The following is a 13,849-nucleotide window of genomic DNA, read 5'->3' as shown; positions in this document are numbered from 1 at the left end:
GGTTGGTGTTTTATTTCAGTCTGTATTACCAGTATATAACATAGCAAGACAAGATCAGTATTTAGTATTTTTGTATTTCAGGTAGTTGTAACCAGTGTCATAGAGTTCATGTTGTTCGTTACTTCAAAATCTCGAACCTGTCCAACTTCTTGGTTCTGAGAGCCGAGTTGTTCGTTCGAGTTGGCGCCCTTTTTTCTTCTTCTTTCTTTGTTGTAACTCGATATTATTTTATCTCTAGCATTCTTATCTATTTTCCTTCTATTTTTGTATTAACAGTCTCATTTTCTTCCTAGTTACTATCATTTCAGTACCAAACTTTCTTCTCATATCTCCAAAGCCAATATTCGGTGTATTGAAGCTAGCCCGAATACTCACTTGAGATTTAGTGTCTCTCTGCCCTTCTAAATTTTTTCCTGAGCTAAGCCCTTCTTCTTTTTGTCTTAAATCTCTTCTCATTTTTTCCCACTATTTCATCAGTTCTTTTCTCTTTAAAAATCTCTATACCCAGAGTATAGAGGTTTCAAACTCATGGGTTAGATAGTGAACTAAAAAAGGGGAAGGATTTTCTCTAGCTTCTCTTACGAAAATGGGGTATTCGCTTGGAAGATGAATTTCTCGTCCTTTTAACTTATTTTCTATCAAACCGTGAGCGGAATCAACTTCCATTTGGGTGTGACCTTTTTCCAATAATTTTTGGAAAAATGGTCACACCATGTTCCACTGCAAAATTAAGAAGTGCGTTTGCCAGTTCAACATTTTTATTTTGGTAGCCACATCCGTCGGAATAAATTATCACCTGTTTTTTCTCGACAAGGCAAAATCCCTTTAAGTGCTTTATTATGCAGGTAGTGAATGTCGATGATACAAGTTCGCCTTCTGCTTCGTTCCAGCAGTAATTTAGACAATTATGACCGTTTAAATTATAAATAGAAAAATTGTAGACTTGCAATTTGCTTTTGAAATAAAGTTTGCTGGCATACAACATTGGACACAGGCTTAACTGCCTGCACCATCCATCGTGAACACATAACATTCTTTTCGTGATGCAGCTTCCTTATCCTTTCCCTTCTCACTTCTGGCAAGTTCTTTTCTTTTCATGTGATGTCTGTACTCTTCTTCAGATATTTGCTCTACTTTGTAAGAACAACAAATATCGCACTGATCCCAGTGGCGGCTCGTATAACTTTAGGAAGTGTAGCGATTACGCTATTAATTAAATAAATTCAACTAGAATTCCATTCAATTCAAAGCCCCTAAATAAACCCTTGTGTGACGCTAGTGGTCAGCGTAGAAATATATACAGTCGTCTACAGCGCAGGCTTGCCCACTGTCGAAAGGAAATCGAATTTCCGATGAAGATCAATGATTTAGTCAGGTACGCTCGCTCAATAGTAAACATGCAAACGTAAAATCTTCAGAGGGACGAATTTCTGGAATAAATGAAATAAATGAATACCATCGGATAAATTACATACAACCAACTATTTCAAAAAACAAAGTTTCAATAAATGTTCGGAGTAAACAAAGTGACAAAGCAAGTAAATATCCAATAATTTGTATATGAAGAAATGAGCAATGCTGTTATGGCGTAAGCAATGAAGTTTGCATGTTAGTTCCAGGTAAGCCTATAGATCATTTATTTTGGATAAAACGGCTCTCTGATATTGTCTTTATGTTATTTTGTGAAGAAACACAGTCAAAATCTTAGTGATATGTTTTCATATCATTTGACCTTCTTTGACCATGTTTTTTTATCTTTATGTCTTCATTTTGTTTTGTGAAGAAGCACGGTAAAAATCTTAGTGATATGCTTTCATATCATTTGACCTTCGTTGACCATGTTTTTGCAATAGAATAATATAGGAGTTTTTGTCTGTTTTTATAATTAACATAAAAGTAATTAGTACCTTCGAGAATATTCGAACCAACACGCAGCTGCAACAAATTGACAGCGTCTGTCACAAGCTGACAGGATGCCTGGGCGATGTTTATTTGTTTGGTAAAAAAAAAAAAGATACAGGGTTGATCCGATGTTAAAATGTGTACTGTTGCAATTTGATTGAGACTTTGATGTTTTATTGAATGTTATCTTGTTTTGTAGAGTTCGTCCCTATATCCAGAACCAGTTTTTTTTGTAAACACAGAAACATACCAATATCTACTACCATTACCTCTACTTGATACAGGAGCTCTTCCACACAGGGACAGCTTTACATTGGACTTTATAGGAGCCACGAGGACCTCACCCATCCTGTTGGACTTGATTTGGATCAGTGATTGTAAAAGCTAAGCTAATTTTTATCTATATTATTTGCATTTCATAGTACTATTTACCTTTTGTTTACATTTACTTTTGTGAACTTCTTGTGTGCACACAATCAAGCAACTTAAGTATAGAGTTTTGAATAAATGGGGGGGGGGGGGTTGGTTTTTGTTTTTATTAATAATAGTAGGGTATAAAAATACATGTGTTAAAATAAACTAGATAATGGTATAAATAATAAGTAATTCAATCAGTTTTAAAATTAAATAAGGGAAGGGGTAATAATAATAATTAAATATAATATATTATAGAGAGGTTTTAAATACTATTTGAGTGAGCATCATTTGATTTGCGTAGAGTATATTACCTGACTCGTTGTTTTGTTGAAAATGTTAGAATTCTCCCAGTGTCTGTGTTAAGTGTCATACTTACACATAGCCTGGTATTTGAGTGCTCTGGACACTTGTCAGTCCAATTAGTTTCTTTAATATATTACTAACCTTAAGTTAAGACTTTAGCTATTCACACGGACTTTGACTGTTTACTAATATATAACTTTTCCTTGGCCAGTAGTAGTGGTTCTTTTAATTATAGTGGCTGTTAGGTCCTCTCTCACTGTTATACCACCCACTACTACTGTTATTTATATGTTATGTAGATGTATAATATAAGATATTTATACATAATGTTCAATCATTAATTGTTGATAAATATATTGATTGTTACTATTTTGATTTTTATTTCAGTTTCTACTATACAGTATATATGTTATAGCAATACAAGTTAAATATTGATTTGTTTTTGTATTCAGGTCAGTGTATCAAGTGTTATTTCTTCCCTGTCGTTTGTTACTTAAAAAAAAAAAAATCTCAACCGTTTGGTTGAGTTGGCGCCCATTTCCTTCTCTCTTTATCGTCCCTCTTATCTCAATCGATCTCCAGCATTCTTATCTAGTTGCCTTCAATTTTTGTATTACCCTGTCTCATTTTTTTTTCCTCGTCTTCATGATTTCCTTATCTCATCTCTCTATTTGTATATCTCAAAGCCAATATTCAGTGTATTGAAGCTAGCCCGAACACTCACTTGAGATATAGTGTCTCTTTGCCTATTTGATTTGCTCGTCTGAGCTAAGCCATTCTTCATTTGTCTCTTAAATCTCTGCTCTTCCAGATTTTCCCCTATTTTGTCAGTTCTTCCTCTTCCAAACCTCAATACCCAGAGTTTTGGGTTACAGAAGGTAGTGCCAGAATCCGGGCAGCTGCCTAAATTTTTTGTGGCGGTTTTACGATATGGTCAAAAAGGATATAAAATATAAATAGAGTATCACGATAAGCTGAATTTAATTGGGTTTTTATATTTAACTTACCAAGCATTGAAAAGCTAAAAACGTTATTCATGTGCACTTTAGATTTTTCATGGGATTTCAATTTCTCCCATATATGTACAAGATCATCGGTGCCTTTGTTTGACCAAGTCTCGTCACCTCCAAACAAAACGCATACAAAACAGAAAAGTTTATTAGTTTGTTCGCAACCACACAACCAGCTATTTTTATCATAAATAATTTTATTAAACTTACGACAGCGAAGTTTTTGTCCATTTCCACTTTGTTTTTCAATTTTTAAATCGGGTAAAGGCCAACCGAGTTCTTTAATTTGTAGTTTTTTTTTCTAAGGAAAAACCACCAAAAGAGTTTTTTAATATACTAATTTGATTCATTGTCAATAAATAAATTAAACGTAGAAAATAATCAAAATATTATTTTTATACCTACGACACCCACGATCACAACGCACTAACTAATAATTACAAATTAAAAAATATAGTAGAGTATAAACACAAATATACAATACAGTAGTAGACAATAAACACAATAGCGTCAAGCGAACGCGTAAAGAAACTAGAAATATGTAGATCTAAAACATTGTATCTTAAGATCCACTAACTTCCTTTTCGAGATTTCGAGCCTGGCACGGAGACTCCAATTTAAACGTATGTGTAAAGTGCAATACCGCTCTCTCTCTGTCACTTACACAGGATGCTCATACAATCTTTCTCTTTTCTCACGAGCCACTATGCCGTTCGGCACTGGGATTTTTATGATTTTCATCCTTTATCCGGTCAGCTGTGGGTGGCCAGAGTCGGTAGATTTGCATTGCGCTACACAGTTGCCAGATTTGATATAATTTATAAAAATAAAGAGAAATATTCACAAAAAAAATAAACAGGCATTAAAATGTTTTTAAGATAAAAAATATGTTTCTGCATAGTTAGCAAGGTAGTGCCATGGCTCTATGGCACTACCTCACGGGCCGCCACTGACTGATCCTTTTTTGGTTGATGAATAGAAATATTCATATCACTTAATGTTGCCATGAAGGCACAGATAGACAGTGCTGAACTTAGTTGTTCCTCACAGTGTTATTTGTATAAATCGTAAACTTCCGTTTTATTTTTGAAAGATTCCTGCAAGTATAATTTTTTTGTATCTGCTCTACAGTAATGTGATGGTAATTTGGGATTGAGTTTATAAATTCTATCATCAAGTTTTTTCGTTCGTTGTTCTTTTGCTGTTCATTGGTTTGCATTTTTTTATTTCTTTACATTTTGGCATTCCATGGATAGTTTCATTTATCACCCAATCTCTAACTGATCTTTCTTTTATTCCTAGAGTACTTAGAAATATTTTCTTGCAGACTTTCAATTATACATTCCCCACTTGAAGATGATAATAAAATGTTTCTAGTCTTCTAGAGTCAGTCTGAACATAGCATCTTTTTTCCTCTTCATAATTTACAAGCGACCTTACATAACTTTTTTTTCTCCCAGTTCAATTTTTAAAACTTGTCAAATATTTCCCTCCTTACTTCTTCATCTATTTTATTACAAAACCTCGCGAGGGACTTGCACTCACATACAACTTCTAATTTCCTAGCAGTTCTATTCATTTCATTTCCTTGCTCATCTTTCATAGTAGATTTATATTCTTTCCCCTCCATTCTTAGTTTCTCATTCATTTCTCTCTTACATATCGATGTGTTTCTTTCTCTTTTAATACATCTCTTTGTTACAAAATTTTCATCCTCGCTATTATGTGCATCTGTATTGCTATTGTCTGTTTCATCTAGTTCATAATCGATCGGGATTTCATTATCAATTTCCTCTTTATCATCACATTCAAACATCTCTGTTGCATTACTTCCATTCCCATTCATTCCTTCCATTACTTCCATTCCCACTAGTGGGTCGCGGGCGGATTTCAGGTGGGTCGCGGCGTGGCTCTTACAGTAGCTGTGTGGCGTACAGTAAGTTCCTTATTTGTCATCATGGGTGAGGGATGAGTCGCGAATATGAAAAAGCATCAGAAGGTGGGTCACCAGACACAAAAGGTTAGGAACCACTGATATAGACAACTGATATTTAAAGGCAAAATAGAGGGCCGTAGAAGTGTAGAAAGAAAACAAATTTCTTGGTTAAAAAATATTCGTGAATGGACCCAGATATCAAATGCAGGACTATTATTCCGTGTTATAAATAAAATATAAAATAAAACATAAAAGCTACAGTTCTGATAAAATAAATGCCAATATTTAAGAAAAATCTAAAATTTTTAAAGTAGTGTTCAATTTATTCGTCTGCTATTTTTACAACAGACCAGGCCCAGTTGTTGCTGTTATGATATAAAAAAGTAGTGAAGTCCTTCTCTGTAAAAATGTAGAAAAGAAACAGGCTGCGCGTCTCCTCAGTGGCGGACATTTGGGCGAATTTGCGGCAGTTGTGGGGGAGTGGTAACAGTATGATGGATGGGCACTAGTTAGGGGTGACTAGTAGATGCGACCCGAGTTACGAGACCCGAACTTTACCCTATTTATACTTGGGGTCGGTTAAACGCTTCCCCTGGAGGACACTTTGCATTGTGAATGCGCTGTCATCGATACAATTGCCTCAAAAGGAGTCAATTCGGTACGTTAGCTATTGTAAATATAATTTGTACGACTACGGAGGCTAATTAGTTTATTGGGCTTCATGCTGAGGATGCTCGACGCGCATATATTAAAAATTAGTTAAAATGTTACCAGCACCCTTCACCAGAATCCCCATAAATAAAATTAGATGGACCACGATTTTTACACAACTAAACCAATTCAATCAATACAGTGGAACCTCGATAAGTCGGCCCCCGATAACCAGGAAGTCCGGCTAACCCGGACCGATTTTCATCAGACAAACATTTCAACAATAAAAATGTATGTATTATGTTAAAACATTTTATCTGTAGCCGCTTCTGGAATGTCTTAAAAAAATCGAGTTTCATTGATAAAACTTGGCTTTGACCATAATATGTAAAAATGACTCATGGCACACGGCGGCAGAACGTTCATTATCCATTATAGGGCTATCGCAAACAACATCTTTTATTCCTTTATTTATTTTCAACTGTCTTTTAAAAAATTATTTTTAGAACAATGGTCTATACTGTCTATACTACAACTATAATAGGTAAGGTAGATGTGTAATATGCATATATAATTCATGTTGTTTTAATTATAACGGACTTTATCTATAAGTATACCGTATTTTATTAATTTTTACAATGCTCTCCGGCTAACCCGGATTTTCGATAACCCGGATCGGCCGCGGTCCCGATTAATCCGAGTTATCGAGGTTCCACTGTACTATTATAAAACTATATTTAAAAAATAGCTATTTGTATAACATGGGAGGAAAGTGCTACTTTTCCTCCCGAGAATGAAGTTTAATCATTCAAGGGAGGAAAAGGCACTTTACTCCCATGTTATACATATGGTTTTTCCACCTTCCTCAAATAACAAGTCATTTTTTAATTTTTACTTAATTTATTTATGTAACTAACCAACAAAATTTATTAGAACTAAAACTAACAAGTAGGTACAATATAACTGTCAACTGTCAAATATAAGTCAAATTATTAATGTAAACATTGTGAAATCAAAATAACAATTTACTGTTTTTTACCATTCTGCAAAATACAGGGTGTTTTATCAATAAACGTTAAATGTATAGATACTTACGTAATAGAAAATAGATTTGTACAGCCTGTATTGTGCATCAATTCCATTTTTATAAATTAATCTAATACCGAAATACCGGTATTTTTATTATAAATACCGGTATCGAATACCGGAAAATATCGTCCGGGATCCCGGTATTCGGGATCCCGGAATCTCGGTATTGTAAGCCCTATGTACAGGGCGTCAATAAGTTATATTTCATGAATGAAATACAATGACATCACTTTTACTTTTCCTCCCTAGGGAGGAAAAGTACAACTTTGCTCCCTACAATCAGGTCCGGAAAAGTATACTTTCGGTAGAGGTAGGTGGAAAATATATTTACCTATCCTACTTTGCTGGAATCCCTTCAGAATTAAATCTGGATCCCGCGTACCAAAAAAAAAGTTTGTTAATAGCCAGCTGAAAATTTGTTAATAGTTTAATGGTGTCTAGTCGGACAAACTTTCATGTACGGGAACACTGGAAAAAGAGAAGTTTTAATTGTGGAACAGGTTACAGGTTTTGAACGTCAGACTACGAAAACGTCCCGTGTATTTTGTCGGGCAGAACTTTCAATTGATTTGTTACCCTTTTATTAAACTCCCGTGGAAAAATCAGACTGCTATTTACCACCAATATAATTTCTGTTATGTGACATGTCCTACGTGTCGGATTTATTAAAACGCCCAATACAATATATTTGTCGAACAAACATTTTTTCATATATTATAAAATGTTTGCTATTGAATAAACTTAAAAACAACCTGTAGTCCAGGAACCGAAGCACTTCACCTCGCAATTTTTACAGAATGGATCGATTTGCTTGAAAATTTGAGAATAAGTAGTGAATAGTTCAAGGATCAAAATCTATATGATGCCGAAAGGCGCTTTTACCATAGGGTCGGTTGCCACCCCATCTTAGGGGTGGACATTTTTTATTATATTTTGACTGCAAAAGTTGATAAAAACATTCATTCTATGCAAAAAATGTTCTATACATTTTTTTGATAAAATTAATACTTTTTGATTTATTCGCTATCGAAAGTGTTAGTTTTATATAGAAAAAATCAATGTTTTTCGATATATACTCATTTACCATTCACTCAATTTTTGCCGTAGAAAAAATTTTTTCAAACCAAGTTCTTGGGAATTAAATAACCTACAATGTCATATTAAAACATTTTGTCGTATATCTGATGCTAATCTTTCTATTTTGAAGAAAATGCCATTTTTTACCAAATTACAAAAAGTCGTTATTCGCTTTAAACTCTAGTTTTTTAAAAACTAATCATTCTAAGCCAGTCAAACTTTTAAAATCTATTAATAATACATAAATAAAGAAGAATTAATAAGGCCAATGACTAAAAGCAAAACTTATATTATTATGCTTCCAATTGGATTTCTTTTTTTTTTTTTGAAAAAAAATATATTGATATTTTAACCGTAACCTTTTTAATTTTTATCTTAGAAAGTTTGTTAAAAAATAATTTGGTAGGTTTTTACAAGATCTGTAAGACTATTAATACCAAGTCCTTTTAAAATCCTCAGTCGCAAAAAGTGGTGACTTTGAAAGGGTTGGTAAAGGTGATTTTTGCATGTTATTACAAGTTTTAATTGTCAATAGCTCACTCAATTTTTAACGTAGAGAAAATGTTTGCAAACCAAGTTCTTGGGAATTAAATAAGCTACAATTTTATGTTTAAATATTTTTTTGTATTTCTGATGATAATCTTTCTATTCTGAAGAAAATGGAATTATTTACCAAACTTCAAAAATTCGATATTTGTTTTGACTCCATTTTTTTAAAAACTAATCATTCTAAACCAGTTAAACTTCTAGAACCTATTAATAATACATAAGTAAAGAAGAGTAAATAAGGTCAATGACTAATTTTAATCAGGGTGGTGATTAGGGGTTTGCTTTCAATCACTTTTTCGCTGAAAAATATAGGGTCTGATATTCTTTTCATTATAAGCCACCTAATTTTTGAGCTAAAGACTTTTTTTTATTTCTGAAGATAGATATTTTTAAATACTTCAAATTAGTTTAAACAAGTGATTCTCGAAAAATGCATAGTTTTCCCGTCTTTTGACTTTGAAACTACAATATTTAGCATTTGCCGAAGAAGACCTAACATATAATAAAGTATAGCTCGATTACTATTGGTCTTAAAGAAAATTTAAAAACACGGTTTTGTTGATTTTTTTAAAAGGTACATTTTTTTAAGCAAAGTTGTTTTGATAAAACAAAAACTTTTTGAGTTATTTGCAGAAAACTGATTAAAAACATTAATTTTTTAATATAAAACTAACACTTTCGATAGCGAATAAATAGAAAACTATTAATTTTATCAAAAAAATGTATAGAACATTTTTTGCTTAGAATGAATGTTTTTACCAACTTTTGCGGTCAAAATGTAATAAAAAATTTTCACCCCGGACATGGGGTGGCAACCACCCCCATGGTAAAAGAGCCTTTTGGCATCATATAGATTTGATCCTTGGACTATGCACTACTTATTCTCAAATTTTAATGCAAATCGATCCATTCTGTAAAAATTGCGAGGTTTTGCCCTATTTTAAGCTTCATTACTTGGACTACTGCTAGTTTTCACAATCATAAACTTGTTAGGATGGCATGTTCCACAATTAAAATTACGTTCCACAATTAAAACTGTTCCAGTGTTCCCATACATCAAATTTTGTCCGACTAGACACCGTTAAGCTATTAACTTTTTAGCTTGCTATTAATCAGTTTTTTGGGTACGCGGGATCCCTTTCTATATATACGTATATTTTTCTCCCATCACAAAATGGTAGTACCATATGTCTTAAAAACGGTAAAATAATAAGGATAAAATGAAACATTAAGAATCGCAAAATGCTCATAAATCCATAAAAAAACTAGACAAAATCTTTTTAAAAGTGTAAAATATATAAAGCGGATTTCGTTTTCCGCAAAAACCTGTCTTGATTTATTTGAAAGCATGATCGTATTGGGTCGTGACCATAAGTACATATTGTGTGTAAATTCCCTTATCCTTCGAATCAGTCGAACAAAAAAAATCTACTTTTTTGCCGCCTTTTTTATGTTATAATATGTCCGTACACAAGCCGTACTTTTATTTCTTCTTCCATTTCTTGCTATGAACTTATAAGGAATCGTTGACGATGTGTGCTGGAATTTCATCGCGAGATATAGGTATCTACAAATCGAATCATCTATTTATCTTAGTTAGTATCGTAAGAATCATAAGACTCTTCTTGGAGATAGGAGAGTATAGCAGAATGGTTATTGCTACAGAAGGAACTGTAGACTTAACTGTAAAGGTTTTCCATTATAGGCTCCCACATTTGTAGTTTTCAAATGTGGGAGCAAATATAAATATAAGTCAAACAATGAACAAGAAAGAAAAAGTAATTGTATTTATAAAATAGCTTCTAAATTCGAAAAAGTTTATTTAGGTGAAACAGTATACAGTGGAACCCCGATAAGTCGGCCCCCGATAACCCGGAACTCCGGCTAACCCGGACCGATTTTTATCAGACAAACATTTCAACAATAAAAATGTATTGCTGTTACAAAATCTCGTAAACCTAATTCATTCATTTTGTGACGTCAATATACGAACGAAACGATTGATGAATCCGACATTACTGAAAATATCAGGGCAATCAGGGTGCAGATGGGACCCTGTCGCGCAATTCGCAGCAAATAAAATAGTCGTATGTTTTTGGCTTCATTTTATTTCGTTTATACATACGCATTTTCAAGGTTCACGAGGTTTTGTACCAACTCTATGTAATATAATATTTGAGAGATAATGGAACCGGATTGAACTACATATAACATAGTAAAAATGACTCATGGTACACCACATTCATTGTCGAAAACAACATGCACCTGTATTATCCTTTATTTTTTTGAAACTGTCTGTGTTAGCATTGTTTAGAAAAGACTATTAAAATTCTTTTTTTAACAATGGTCTTAGTCATCACTTTTATTAAATAACATAACATCAGAGACGGTATTATGTGTAGTAAAGTCGTATTATTGTTCGCTTCCGTTTTGTAATCGTTCGTAAATTTATTCAGATTTTGTGTTTGTGTGTCTTTTGTCTATAAGGGCAACAAAACGTAAAAATGTTGTAGTGACAATGGAAAAGAAACTAGAAGCATTAAGTAGAATTGATAAAGGTGAATCTTGCAGCATTATATTATGGTGTCGGTACATCTACAGTATCGGATTGGAAGAAAAATAGAACTAAAATCGAAGAATTTTTTTTTTTCAAAATGATAACAAAAGACAGTTTAATCGGTGCAAAGCTAATAAAGCTAAGAATGAGACTTTTGACGACGCTTTGTATGTGTGGTTTTGTGTGGAATGCGAACGTGGTTTACCAGTGTCTGTGTGACAATTATAACGGAGTTTATCTGTAAGTATACCATATTTTATTAATTTTTACCATTTTCTCCGGCTAACCCGGATTTTCGATAACCCGGATCGGCCGCGGTCCCAATTAATCCGAGTTAACGGGGTTCCACTGTATTTCTAACATGATCACTAGACGAGGCAACGAAGCATTAAACCTAGGAATTTTGTGCAGTAAGATGAATCGTCATGCAACTTTTTGCATTCGATTCGTGAGAGTGTCAGGCAATTTTGTGAACTAAATTGATCCCCGGCAAAAAAATTTGTGCATGAGAAAAATCATCTTTAAAGTGCATCTCGAAGAGATATTGACGGAAATGAGTTCAATTTTTATACTTGGGGGTTTTGGAGGTCACTGAACACGAATTTCATAACGGCGATGGTCTCCGAGGTACCTGGTGCTCAGGGTGGAACTCGTCGCCTGGGACGACCGAATAATTCGAGGGACGATCGAATAATTCGCGAAATGAAGATTGGATCGAAAAATTGAAAAATACGTGTTCGATATTTTTCAAAAATCTATCGAATGACACTAAACACGACCACCCCACTCCACCCCCTGGAGATGGGGTGGGGGTAACTTTAAAATCTTAAATAGAAACCCCATTTGTTATTGCAGATTTGGATTGCTTACGTAAAAGTAAGCAACTCTTATTCGAGACTTTTTTAGAATTGTGGATAGATGGCGCTATAATTGGAAAAATCGGTTTTTCGTGATACCGTAGGTAAGTTATTATAGAAACGGTCTAATATCTCGAGAAATACACTTCCAAATAAAAAACCAAAAAATACTTCTTTTATATTTTTAAGAACCTATCAAATAACATAAAACACGACCCTCCACTCCACCCCTTGGAGGTGGGGTGGGGTGTAACTTTAAAATATTAAATAGAAGCCCACATTTTATTACAGATTTGGATTTCTTACGTAAAAATAAGTAACTTTTATTCTAGACATTTTTTCGAATTATGGATAGATGGCGCAATAATCGGAAAAACACTATTTATTAGCGCCATCTATTAACAATTCTGAAAAATGTTTCGAAAAAGATTACTTATTTTTTCATGAGGAATCCAAATCTGCAATAAAACATGGGGATGCCCAGTTATGATTTTAAAGTTAACCCCCACCCCACCTGCAGGGGGTGGGGTGGAGTCAAGAGTCGTGTTTGATGTTATTCGATAGGTTCTTGAAAAATATTAAATAAGTATTTTTCGACCGTTTATTTGGAAGTGTATTTCTTGAGATATTAGAACGATTCTATTGTATAGTTTACCTATGGTATCACGATAAATCGTTTTTTTTTTCGATTATAGCGCCATCTATCCACAATTTGAAAAAATTTCTTGAATAACAGTTGCTTATTTTTATGTAAGCAATCCAAATCTGTAATAAAAAATGGGCGTTTCCGTTTAAGATTTTTAATTTACCTCTACCCCACCTCCAGGTAATGGAGTGGGGGTCGTCTTTTGTGTCATTCGTTAGATTTTTGAAAAATATTAAACGCGTATTTTTCAGTTTTTCGATCAAATCTTCATTTCGCCGAATTATTCGATCGTCCCGCGAAGTATTCGATCGTCTCAGGCGACGAGCTCTACCTTGGGCACCAGGTACCTCAGAGACCATCGCCGTCATGAAATTTGTGTTCACTGACCTCCAAAACCCCCACATATAAAAATTGAACTCATTTCCGTCAATATTTCCTGAGTTCTAAATTTTTCATTTTCCATCTCTTCGAGATGCACTTTGAAAATGCATTTTCTCATGCACAAAATTTTTTGCCGGAGATTAATTTAGTTCACAAAATTGCCTGACACAAATTGTTGCATGAAGTTGCAAATTGCCTGAAGTTGCATGACGATTCATCTTACTGCACAAAATTCCTAGGTTTTTGGCTTTTTAGTGCTTCGTTGCTTCCTCTACACATACATTTTTAGAATGCAGCAGAATATCCATATCTCTAAGATTACCAGGCATCATAACAAGCTAATTGTCCGCGTCCAGGCTTCCGTGCCATATGTATATTAGGCTACTCCGTAAATAGAATTTTATCATGCAGTATCGTAAAGTTAGGTTAAGGTCTTGGTTGGTGATTTCGCTCTATTCTACATTTCACTTTTTA

The 13,849-nt window shown here is 33.8% G+C and overlaps 1 long non-coding RNA gene across 1 annotated transcript; it reads left to right on the top strand.

Moving 5' to 3' along the window:
- Positions 1–1,178: 1,178 nt before the first annotated feature.
- On the top strand, positions 1,179–2,991 carry LOC126880089 (uncharacterized). The gene is made up of 2 exons (XR_007696408.1): positions 1,179–1,619; positions 2,102–2,991. It is a non-coding gene; the product is annotated as an uncharacterized LOC126880089 (long non-coding RNA).
- Positions 2,992–13,849: the final 10,858 nt, after the last annotated feature.

Source organism: Diabrotica virgifera, chromosome 1 (assembly GCF_917563875.1).
Source record: "Diabrotica virgifera virgifera chromosome 1, PGI_DIABVI_V3a".
Taxonomy (NCBI): Eukaryota; Metazoa; Arthropoda; class Insecta; order Coleoptera; family Chrysomelidae; genus Diabrotica; species Diabrotica virgifera.
Note: the sequence above shows the minus strand (reverse complement) of the source record. Positions and strands in the feature narration are given on the sequence as shown.